Source organism: Galeopterus variegatus, unplaced genomic scaffold (assembly GCF_000696425.1).
Source record: "Galeopterus variegatus unplaced genomic scaffold, G_variegatus-3.0.2 Scaffold11053, whole genome shotgun sequence".
Classification (NCBI taxonomy): domain Eukaryota; kingdom Metazoa; phylum Chordata; class Mammalia; order Dermoptera; family Cynocephalidae; genus Galeopterus; species Galeopterus variegatus.
Genome location: NW_007737164.1, coordinates 44279 through 56103, shown reverse-complemented (window position 1 = coordinate 56103; position 11825 = coordinate 44279).

Below are 11825 nucleotides of genomic sequence, written 5' to 3'. Positions count from 1 at the left end.
TCATGCGTATGAAAAGGTTGCCTGGTATGGCAAATGGGAAAGAATTTTGCAGATGTAATTTACGTCCCCAGTCAATTGACTTGAAATTAGTCAAAAGGGAGACCATGCAGAGTGGGTCTGACGTTAGCAGCTGAGCTCTTTAAAAGAGCATCTGTCGGTCAGAGTCCAGTGGTCAGAGAGATTTGAAGCCACAGCAGATGCTGTTCTGTTGGCCTCGAAGAAACAAAGTGTCCTGTGATGGAGAGAGCCGTGGGGCAGGAAACGGTGGTGGCCTCTAGTAGCTGAGAGTGACCTCCGCTGACAGCCAGCAAGAAAGAGGGGACCTCAGTTCCACAATCACAGCCCCCATGTGAGCCTGGAACAGGACCCCGAGGTCCATGAAGGCACAGAGCTCAGCCGGCACCTTGATTTCAGTCTGTGGGAGCAGAGACTCACCTAAGCTGAGCGCAGACGCCCGACCTGCAGCAGTGCGGGCTGATGAATGGGGGGTGTAAGTGACCGAGACTGTGTCACACGGCCGTAGAAAATGAGCACGACGTCCTAACCCTTCGATGGCTGTGTGTAGAGTCCAGGCTGTACTGCAGCCATGACCTAACGCGTCTCTGTAGCTTAGTACAGCACAAGCTTATTTCTTGCTCATGCTACATGAACCTCCTTGGCCAGCTGCGTCAGGCTGTGAAGACCCATCCGACACCAGTGGACCCGAGTGCACCTGTCACACAGTGTTGCTCGCTTGGGGCAGTTGCAGTGGCAGTGGACAGAGGCAGGGTTTCAGACGGCCAAGCTTCATGGAGCTGTCCTCACCACCAGGGAGCATGCAGGTGGGTGGTGACAGCCGAGGGCAGCCGGAGGGGCAGAGTGTGCGGCTGGAGCACTTGCCCACAGCCCCAGGGCAGAGCCAGGAGTTTCCTGGGAGGACTTTGTGGGTCTGTGGGAAACCCAGTAAGGCGGGGCTGTACTCAGGCTAAAGACTGGGTTTGCTTGTGGCAAGGGAGTTTCCCACACAGTATAGATAAAAATTGCTTGGGGGTTTCAGTCTTTTTGGTGCGTGAGTGTGTGTTTGTGTTAACTTTGGTTTTTCTTGTGGATACCCTGAACAGAGGGCTTGGGGTAGCTGCTGCCCTCGGTGGCCCTCAGAGGACAAGCTCTTCTAGGTGGGCACATTCTCCAAAGAGCAGAGGATGATCTTTTGAAGCATAGAAAGAAAATCCCAGCTGTTTTGACATCTTAACAATTTTGGAAAGAAATATTTCTGAAAAAAAAAATATATATATATATATATATAGCATGGTGAAAATGTATACTCACTACAAACCGATGCTAAAGGAAATGTGCCTTTAATAACTTTTCTGGTAAGAACCTCATCTGGCTCCCGAGGCCCCTCTTCACCAGGGAAGGGACTTAAACCTGCCACGACATGATATCCCCATCTTGGCTGGCTCAAATCTGCCTGTCTTGGATTCCTTTGGCTTCTTTTGGGCAGGTGCTCAGCCTTCCAGTTTCTCACTGGGCACCTCCTTCTAGCCAGGAAGGAGCCTGGGGGAGCTGTGTTCCCAGGGAACGGCGGGGAGGGCACGGCTGATCCACACGTGCTGAGTGGAGTCTTCGCTGGCTTCCATGGATCTGTCCCTGGACCCGCCTGGTCATGGGGTGTCCTGCTGAATCTACTGCTGGGATCCATAGCTGGGAAAACTGTGGTCTGTGGCCTCAGCTGAGTCGGAGCCAATGCGTGGCTGACTTGGCCCCACTGTGCCTCTTGCTGGCTCCACAAGTCCCCTGTGTCTTCGCCAACCTTATTTCTCTACTGCCTCAGACTGTCCTGATGATACTCAAAATACGTAGCAACCAGTAGGGCGTGGCCACCAGGCAGTCAGGACAGGTGCTGCGGCATCTCTTGCAGGACCACGAGGATCTCAGATGAGCACCAGGAAAGCCGCAGGAGGACAGGTGGGGTGCTCGGGGACTTGGCAGGGCGGTTGTCCCCTGAAGATGAGGCAGCTTGTCCACATGCGGCCCCACCGCTCTTACTGACTGAATACCCTGATGCCACCTTGGCTCTAGGTCACCTTCTTCATCATGGCAGCCCCGTCTCAGCCCAGACCTCAGTTTACCTCCCATTCTCCACTGCAAGTACAGGGGAAGGTCTGGACCTCTCCCCACAGTGAAGGACCGAGGCCAGCAGGGCACCGCCTGGCACCCTCCACCTACCACGCCGCGCCACCAGTTCCATTCTTCCCCGGGACCCTTGTCTTTCTGAGGTGTGACTCCCTGGAGACCCAGTTTGGAAGCAGAGCAAAGGTCCTCTGCTTTCAGCTTCCCTCTCTCTTTCACCTTTTGTCCCTTGCTGTCAGGGTCTGAACCCAGAACAGGAGGCAGGGCCATCTGCCTGCTCCCTCTTGCGCCTTCCCTCCTGTCACCTGGAGCCCGAGGGTACCTTTCTTCTGCGTCCCCTTCCCAGCAGGAGGGGCTGCCCCTACGTCATGGCCACGCCCACTTCCTTCCCTCTTCTCTGAGGAGACCTTCGCTCCTCCCCTGTCCTGGGGCCCAAGTAGCAGAAGAATCCAGAATAGCAAGAAGGGAAGCACATTGCGATATTACTGTCATCACATACACTATGCCCTGTCCCGTCCTAGAGAAAGAGGGTTTCGAGCAGCATTTAGACCATTCTTCTCGATTCAGGGAAATCATTAGGAACTTCAATTATTTTGTGCTGTGACATCTTAATACCCTCAGCAGGGCACAGCACTGTGGAGGGCACTGTCTGTGTTTGTTCTTAAAGGCTTGGCGTGCTTTGGTTTTTGCATCTGTCTTAATGGTTTTTCTGTCCCCTCTGTTACAGGCCAGTCCACGGCCACTTTCTCCAGTGCACATTTCCCTCCTCCGGCCTCTCCGTTTCCTACTTTGCTACCTCTAATCTGCTTTTGACTGAGCCTTCTGTTCCTCTGTTGCAGCCTGAAAAATGACCCCCAAAGTTAGTGGCCTTAACTGGCAGCCATTTTATTATAACTCACACATTTAGAGTCTGAGAAGGGCTCAGATAGGTGACTCTTCCACTCCATGTGGTTTGATGGACTTCAAGCAGTGGCACTCAGCTGGCGAATGGACTCACCTGAATAGTCTGAGACGGCTGCATGCACATGGCTGGTGCCTTTGAGGGGATTCCTGGGAAGCTGGGCAGACCTGGGACTGTCAACCAGACCCCCTACATGTGGTCTCCCTAGCAAGGTGGTCTCAGGGTAGTTGGACTGGTTTACATGGTGGGTGGATTTCAGCAGAGTGGGCATCCCCAGGAAACCAGGTGGAAGTTGCATGGAGTTTTCTGACCTAGCTGCAGAGCTTATGCCATGCTGCCACATTCCACTGGCTACACGCAGATTAGAAGCCAGCCCACACTGAGGGGAGGCGAGTTGGACTCTGTCTCTTGGATGCTGGAGTGGCACAGTCACATTGTAGAAGACCACGTGGCATGGGAGATATTGTCGTGGTCATCTTTGGAGAATACAATCTACTACTCTGAAAAACTGGCCACGCTCACACAAATAAAGAGAAAGAGCTTCCAAAGGAAGGGTTCAAAGCTTCCCCTGTGGCACATGCCATTGTGCCAAGGCTCCTATTGGCTATCTTTCACCTATTCAGTCCTTTCTGTCCTCGTTTCTTCTGTCTGCATTACATTTTAGATAGGCAAGTTTTCTGGATGACGGATTATCCACATACTTTAGGTGTTTCCTAAACTCAGATTACAAGAGGTTGGTTTAGAGACACTGCATCTGATAACAACCATCCATCTGTCCCAACACCAGTGGAGCACCCAGTTACTGGTTAACATTACCCGGCAGGTAGCCCAACGGAGATAGAACACTCTCCAGTGCTCCCGAGAACTCAGAAGTTCTGAGTCTTGGCTCGGCCATTTGCTGGCTCTGGGACCTTCAGCAGGTGAGTTGACTCGGTTCAGTGGTTGTCTGGTTAAATCTTTTGACTTTGATGCTTTAAGAAACTGAAGCCAAACCCAGGAACCCCAGGAACAAGACTTCATCTCAAATACAGATTGACTTAGAATCCTAAGTTTTTATACCTGGGAGTGATCTGGGAGCTCTCCCAACCTTTGTGTTTTAGAGATGAAGAAACTGTGATCAGACTGAGTAAGTGACTTCGTGGTTGCCTAAGATCACATAGTTAGTTAATGGTAGAGTGAAGACAGGAGACTAGTTCCACCCTCCAGTTTCATGTGCTTAAAGACTCATTCACTGAGATGTCCATCTGAATGAAAGCTTTAGAAACCTTAGCATTCCCGGCAGGTCTGTGTGTGTCTCTGTGTATATGTGTGCTTATGATTGTGTGTTTATATGTTAACACATTTCTGCAACATGGATTTGTGCACTTGGGTTTACTGATTCCATTAGGTAAAGTTGCACACATTTCTAGTACAGTAACTGGGGTTAGCTAAGTTCCTGACTGTGACACCAGAAAGTTCTCAGGCTGCGGAATAGTGGCTCAGCAGGAATTAGGTGGGATGCAGGCAGCTGAAGCTCAGACTTCTCACTCAGATTGCTGACCTCCCTGATACCTGCGTCTGCTTCTGTACAACGCTGTGGAGCACTTTCTCTTTGCCAGCACTGTGCTGAGCTCTTTACGGGCCATATGCCATCTACTGCTCCTGTAATGCAACATTACAGGGTACGTGTGGTATGTCCATTTCACAAATGAGGAGGCCGAACCTCATGCAGGTAAATGTAACCTGCCATGGCTGTCCTGCAGGATCTGCCCTCACTCTGTCTGTGTACTTTCCATTCTGCTCTTTTGTGCAGACTCCCTGACTCCCAGGGCTATTAAAAGGTGCAGACAGATTTCTTCTGTAAAATCTGACCAATGAGTGGAGTTTAGAGGGAGGCAAATTTGGGCTCCAGAATGACAGAGGAGTTTCTGATCATGAATACAGATGGTGCCTGACTTGTGATAGTGTGACTTACACACCATTTTTTGACTTTACAATGGTAGAAAGTGATGTGCATTTGGCAGAAAACCATGCTGCAGGTCCCCATACAAACATTCGGTTATTCACTTTCAGCACAGTATTCAATAGAGGTATTCAACACTTTATTATAAATTAGGCTTTGCATTAGATGATTTTGCCCACTGTAGGCTAGTGTAAGTGTTCTGAACAAGTTTAAGGTAGGCTAGGCTAAGCTATGGTGTTTGGTAGATTAGGTGTATTAAATGCATTTTCAACCTACGATATTCTCAATTTATGATGGGTTCACCAGAACATAACCCCATCATAAGTCAAGGAGCATTTGTACTTCCTAAGACTGGAATGCCCATCTTGTGACGGGGTGAACTTAGCCATGTACAGGGCATGCTGGGTTTGAGAAGTCTGGGTGGGCAGCTGAAATTAATGGCTCTGGAGCCCCCTCTATCTCCAGATTTTGATGTTTCTACAGAGCAAAGCACGAGACTGAGGATTGTGTAGATGAGGGTTAACATCCTGCTTTATCCTTTCATCAGCTCTGTGGCCTTGGGCACGTTACTTAATGTATCTGGTTCTACTTCTGTTTCCCCATGTTTATAATGGGATACCATGCTCTACCAGGCTCAGGAAGTTTGTCCTTTGGAGTTGTACAGAGCAGTGAATCCATCTTACACATATGTCAGACTGGGAGAATTTGAAGCCTGTAGGTTTGCCCTGTGATGTCCAGGGCCTCATGGGTGAAGCTTCTTCACAGTCATTTCGGAGGAGGATGGTGGCTATTCTGGGCTAGAGGAATGCTCTTGTTGGGTGTCAGCCGGGGAGAGGGCCTGGCTGGGGAGGAAGGTGAAGAAAGCTTTGGTTGAGGGTCCACCTGCTGGGGGCTCTGTATGATCCAGGCTTGCTGGAAGGGAAAGTGTGAATAGAGGATTTAAATGAGTGGGAGGATGAGTTGGGTTGATTTACTGAAGTGTCTCTTAGTGGTTCTTGGGACAGAAGTTGGTCAAGTTCAGAAGGTTGACAAGGAACGGGTGGTTTTGGTGAGAAGGGATATTTGTCAGCAGAAAGTAAAATATAAAGAGGGTATAGCTTTGGTGACACCATATCAGCCTCTCCAGAGTTGCCCCTCTGAGATTCGGCCCAGTGTGTCCCAATGCCTTGTCCTGTTCCCAATGGATGTTCCTGTGCCATGACCTTCAGTAAGAGATTCTCTCTCCGTAGGCCCCAGTGGGGAACAGGAGACCAGTATCGAGGACACTGCCAGCTGTCACTCTGACATGGCCATGCAGACCAGAAACAGCCCACCATGCTGCTCTGAGGCTGAATTCCCTTAATTTTGGGGGTGAAAAACTAGCTTTTCTCTTCTAGAGAACAAAAACAGCTTTTGGACAACCCATGGAGGATTTTACTTGGAGCCAGTACATTTTTCTACAAAAGCCGCCTCAAACCTGGTCATATATTTCTCTGTAAATAAATCTAAACCTTCTTCTCTACTGCTCATACTGTTAAAATTCTGTGATTTCCTGAGATGAATTAAAAATGCTTTTTAATATTACTTTACTTTTTAATTTAAAAAATTCCTGAGCTTAATTTCGATGTAAATATATATTTCCCCATGGGTTTCAGAAGGTTTCATATGACTTGCGTGACACATGTCTGGGTTCTTAGGAACTCATTTAACACACTGGAGGTGACTAAGTGATCCGTGCAGGGACTGAGAGCTGTTTGACTTCATTAATATTCGACACCTGCACCTGGTTTTTGTTCTTTGGATGATGGTGCTGCCTGACTCAGAGATAGGACAGTTGCCTAAAAACTCCTGGGAACAAGGTAAGGATAGAAATAAAGAAAACTTTAGTGTTCTGGATGAATTCGGTCCTGATACATCCAATATAAAAAATTTTACTCCTTTTAAATGCTTGAAGATTCATGTCTGGAACTATTGTTTACTTACTTATTCTCAGTCTGCTAAATAATGTACTCCTACGTGTGTTCTGAAGTATTTAGATGTGAAATTTGATGATGTCTACAACTTTCAGGTGTTCAGGGGAAAAATATGTATATGTGTATGAATGTGTATATGTGTACGTACAGGATAGTATCTGTGTGTATATATGTGTGTGTAGAGAAAGGGAATGAGAATAAAACAAAAGTGGCAAAATATTAGCAATCGGTTAATCTGGATGAAATATAGACAGTCACCTGCTGGTATCCGTGGGGAATCGGTTCCTTTACCCCCTCAGATACAAAAACTCTCCAGTTCTCAAGTTCCTGATGTACAACGGTGTAGTATTTGCATATAACCTATGCATGTCCTCCTGTAGTGCTTTAATTCATCTATACTTGTGATAACTAATACACTATAAACACGATGTAAATGGTTATACTGCATTGCTTTTTTATTTGTATTATTTTTATTGCTGTATCGTTACTTTTTATTGATTGATTGACTTTCTGAATATTTTAAATCTGTGATTGGTTGAACCTGCAGACACAGAACCCGCAGACTGCACTGGTGTTTGTCACACTAGTCTTTTTTTTTTCTTTTTGTGACTGGTAAGGGGATCGCAACCCTGGGCACGGTGTTGTCTGCACCGCGCTCAGCCAGTGAGTGCACCGGCCATCCCTATATAGGATCCGAACCCGCGGCCTCTGCGCTACCAGCACCGCACTCTCCCGAGTGAGCCACGGGGCCGGCCCAGTCACACTAGTCTTTTAACTTTTCAATATGTAACTTCTCAAAACTAAAAATAGAGGTGGAGTTAATGCCTATATTCTCTTAGGCTACATGTACTGTCCATGAAGCTGGGGCCAGGAGGCAGACACTTGGGGATCCAAGGCAGGTAACCGGTTACCTGGGCCTTGGTGCCCACTGCCAGAATATACCACAGGGGTATGGGACACTACCTGTCCCTGGCTCGATGTGGTGCTGCCTGCTCTTTCTACCTTACCACACTCTTTCTTCCTTAAAATCTTCACTTATTTTTGTCATCGTCTTATGCTCAGCCCTGTTTTTCATCCCATTCCTGTTTTCTTTCATTGAATGTGGTAAAACATAGTTATTTGACCAAAAAATAAAGAGTGAATTGTAACTCCAATACTCGGAACAAGCTGCCCTTGAAATTTCTTTCTTCCCGTAAGAAGGTCAGCTCAGATTCCAGCAGAAACGTCAAGCTGTCTGTCATTTTAAAATGCATTTAAAGAAAGTAGGGCAGGAGAATCATGTTTTGCTGCAAACCTCTGCAAAACTATTTTTTTTTCCTCTAAGCCCTTCAAAGCCTTTTTATTTCCCACACTGTGGCAATTTTGGTTGCAGCCTTTTTCTGAGGCTTTGATTATTGAAAGCTGTCACTACCACGTGTTTGTGGTTTCCTGGCCTGAAGCCACTTCCTGGAGAAGTCAGCAGTTGTTTTGCCAAAGTCCAGGGAGAGAAATCAAGACAATTCCCTTGGCTGGAGGGAGGGGGCAGTGGCTAGGGACGGCAGTCACTTCAGGAGAACAACATTTTAGGGTTTTATTCCACTGGAACAGGGTCCCTGTTGAAACACTTCTTACTTCTCACCTGAGCTGTCCTGTGATTTGGAAAAGAGTAACTTCACACTCAGTTTCATCAGCTGTAAAAGGAAGAGATTGGACCGGATTTCTCTAAGGCTCTCCAGCCCCGTAGCTCTGTGACGGTCCAGGCAGCAGCTGCTCCTGCATGGACACAGCCCGGCTCACTGATGTCTGAGTAATTTTAAACCTGGTTACAAACCTTCACATAGTTCGAGGCTAGGCCTGAGCCTGAGAGAACATGAGCCTTGGGGAGTGCTTTCACCTGAGGGGAGGCTGAACAGCAACTTCTACCTTTGAGGCAGAGGGACTTTGAGAGCCAGATGACAGAAACAGTTTATTTGAAACAGCTGAGTGTCAGAAAGATCCACCCAGCAGGCCTCCTTCCTCTGGGTTCTTATTGTAAACTCTGGGAAGGCAGCATACTGGGCTGAGGTTGGCTGTGCAGGACAGCAAGCCTGAAGATATAAAAGTAGGTCCTACAGGGTGGTGGGTGGCTTCACGAAGCCTCCAAGGACTCACACTCCCCTCTGTGGTCCCACCACGTTCAGTGAGTGGTCCGCACCTCGTGGTCCAGGATGGTGGCCACGATCCAGCCCCCGTATCCATCCTGAGCCAGCAGGAAAGAAGGTTGGTGTAAACTTTTAAGATTCCACTTTTGGAGATGTTTAAGAATACTTTCCAGGAGGATCACACAACATTTCCACTTAACATTTGATGGATGACCAAAAATTTGTCAAATGGCCACTCCTAGTTGCAAGGGAAGGCGGGAAATGCAGTCTTTATGTGGAGTGGCCATGTGTCCACTTAAATGTCAGAGGTTCTATCATTGGGCAATCAGGGAGGACAGATACTGGGAGTGGAAACTGGCAGCATCTGTCACAGAAAGTCTATTTTTGAAGAGTAAGGGCTTTAAAATCACGAGTCCTGGTTTTAAATTTGATGCCTGCTTAGTAGCTGTAAGACCTTGGTGAAGGCTCTTAACCTCTTTGATCTCTTCTAATGTATCATCTGTAAAATTGACACGATACTCACATCATGGGGATAAAATGCAGGAATGAATGTTCAATATTTGGCAGAGCAGCTGTTACTATTACACAAGTCCCAACACCAGCATCTTTGACTTCATGTATTTATTTTGATATGTGGTATTGGTTATACCTGGTGTATTTCATTCCTACCTTTTTGTGTTCTTGCTAGAGAATTAATGAGTTTGGCTGCGGCCAGAACAGTGGGGGACATGGTAAACTAGTGTGTGCCTGAAGAGGACAAAGCAAACTGGCCAATGTTTATGTGACCTCATGTTAACCAAGTGGCCTGGAGAACATGAGAGTTGGGTTAGCAGTACAGTTACAGGAAATATTCACACTCTAGAAACTTGTGAAGGATAAGACGGTGTAGAAACAGGAAGAGCTTAGGGGAGGCAGCTCCAGGCCAGATGCCCTGCTAAAGGGAAAATCTCTGGTCACCATAAGTGGGAGCTCAGACTACAACTCAGAGCCCTTGGACTCTGATGCTTCCTGACTCTTGAGGGAGATTTCTAGAGAACAAAGGTCACTTCCTCAACGCCAGCTGTTCCTTGACCAGTTAAGAGCCATCTGGGTTTACTGTGAGTCATCTGTAATGAAATCTGTTCCAGGAGCAGGGAATGATTCAAGGAAAGTGTGGTTGGAATTTTTTTTTTCTGTATTTGCTCACCACTCCCAAGTCTGGTAGACTCTGATCATAAATATTCCCTGGTACTTTCTGGGACTGGGCACTGTGTAGGCTGTGAGGGCTGTGAGCAAGACCCGGCTTCTGCCTCAAGGTTGTCACCACCCATGGGGAGCCGGTCAAGCATCAGGTGTGGTAGATGTCAGATGCTCCCACTTCTTGACCCCTCCCAGTGTAACTATTTCCCTGCCCCACTGATGGCAGGTTTGGCCCCCTGACTTGCTGTGGCTGATGGAATGTGGGAAGACCAGAGTGAGTTAGTTCTGAGCATGGCCTGGTGTGCTTTACCCACATGGTTTTTGCCATCTCATGAGAACATCACCTCCTGGGAAGCTTACTAGTCCAAGGAGGATGAGAGACACATGCAACAGGCTGGACCCCACTGATAGCTCAGAGCCAGGCCTAAGCCAACCTGGTCTAGACTAGCCAACTTCTGTCTGACCCACAGACTTGTGAGTAGTGTAGGAGAATTGTAGAGAATTGTAGGGGAATTATAGAAAAATATATATATATATACTCAGTTTTGTATCAAATGCTTGCTAAAAACATTTTAAGTAAAGCAGCTTCTAAGAGGCCATAAAAAGGTCAGGCGGGCCCAAGCACACTAAACATTCCAGGAAGGAATGACCCCCACCCGGTTCCAGGAACTGACTAGTTCCTTATCTAAAGGCCACCTGGCCAGGCCCCAGGGAAGATAAACGATTGAGAAATGCACCGTTCCTTATCAGGGGTACCAGCCTCCTAAAGCCCATCTGTAAATCTAAAGGCACCACAAATCTATTGGGGTACCAGCTTGCTAAAGTCTACCCATAAATCTAAAGGCGCCACAGATAACCAACAACTCATCCTGTCATAAAGGTCTGTTCAGGAAAAACAGTATAAAAGGTGCTTGTATTGTAAAGTCAGGGTCACTTCTGTCCAGGAGACTAAGTGACCCCAGCATGCTGGAATAAAACACCTCTTGCCTGATTGCAGCGGTCTCAGTCTCGTGGTCTTTGTGAAGTGAGCCGTCCCTGCGAGTGTGAGATTTGTGCACGGTGCATGGGTCTTACAGTAGGAATGAATGATTGTTGTTTTACACTGTTCAGTTTTGGGATGGTTTGTTAAGCAGCATTGTTGTGGCAATGGTTAGCTGATACAATTGACAATGGTGACATGCTGCAGGAAGGACCACAGGGAGACACCAAAGATACTCCAGTCTTGGGGAAGCTTGAGGAAGCAATGCTTTATGAACTTGTATAAATTAATCATGTTTTGGACCTTATTTTGCTTTTCCCCTAGGATGCTTTAGAGCAGAAAGTGAGCAGTGTGCAGAATCTCTCAGCGTATGTCAGAATCGTGTGTAAAGTAAGAGTCAACCCACAGGGAATATAGAAAAAGTTCTCTGACAAGTGAAAGGTGAGGACCTTTTGGCTCCTAGTGATTCATTCAATAAATAGGAGTTGGGGACAGAATTGTCAATAGAACAAAGTAGAATCCGTGTGCACGTGAGCTGACATGACAGAAAGAGGAGACATGGTTGATGATGAATGCCATAGACAGCCGCAGAGCAGAGAGGAAAAGACGGAGGATTGGGCAGGAGGATGTTGCGATTTCA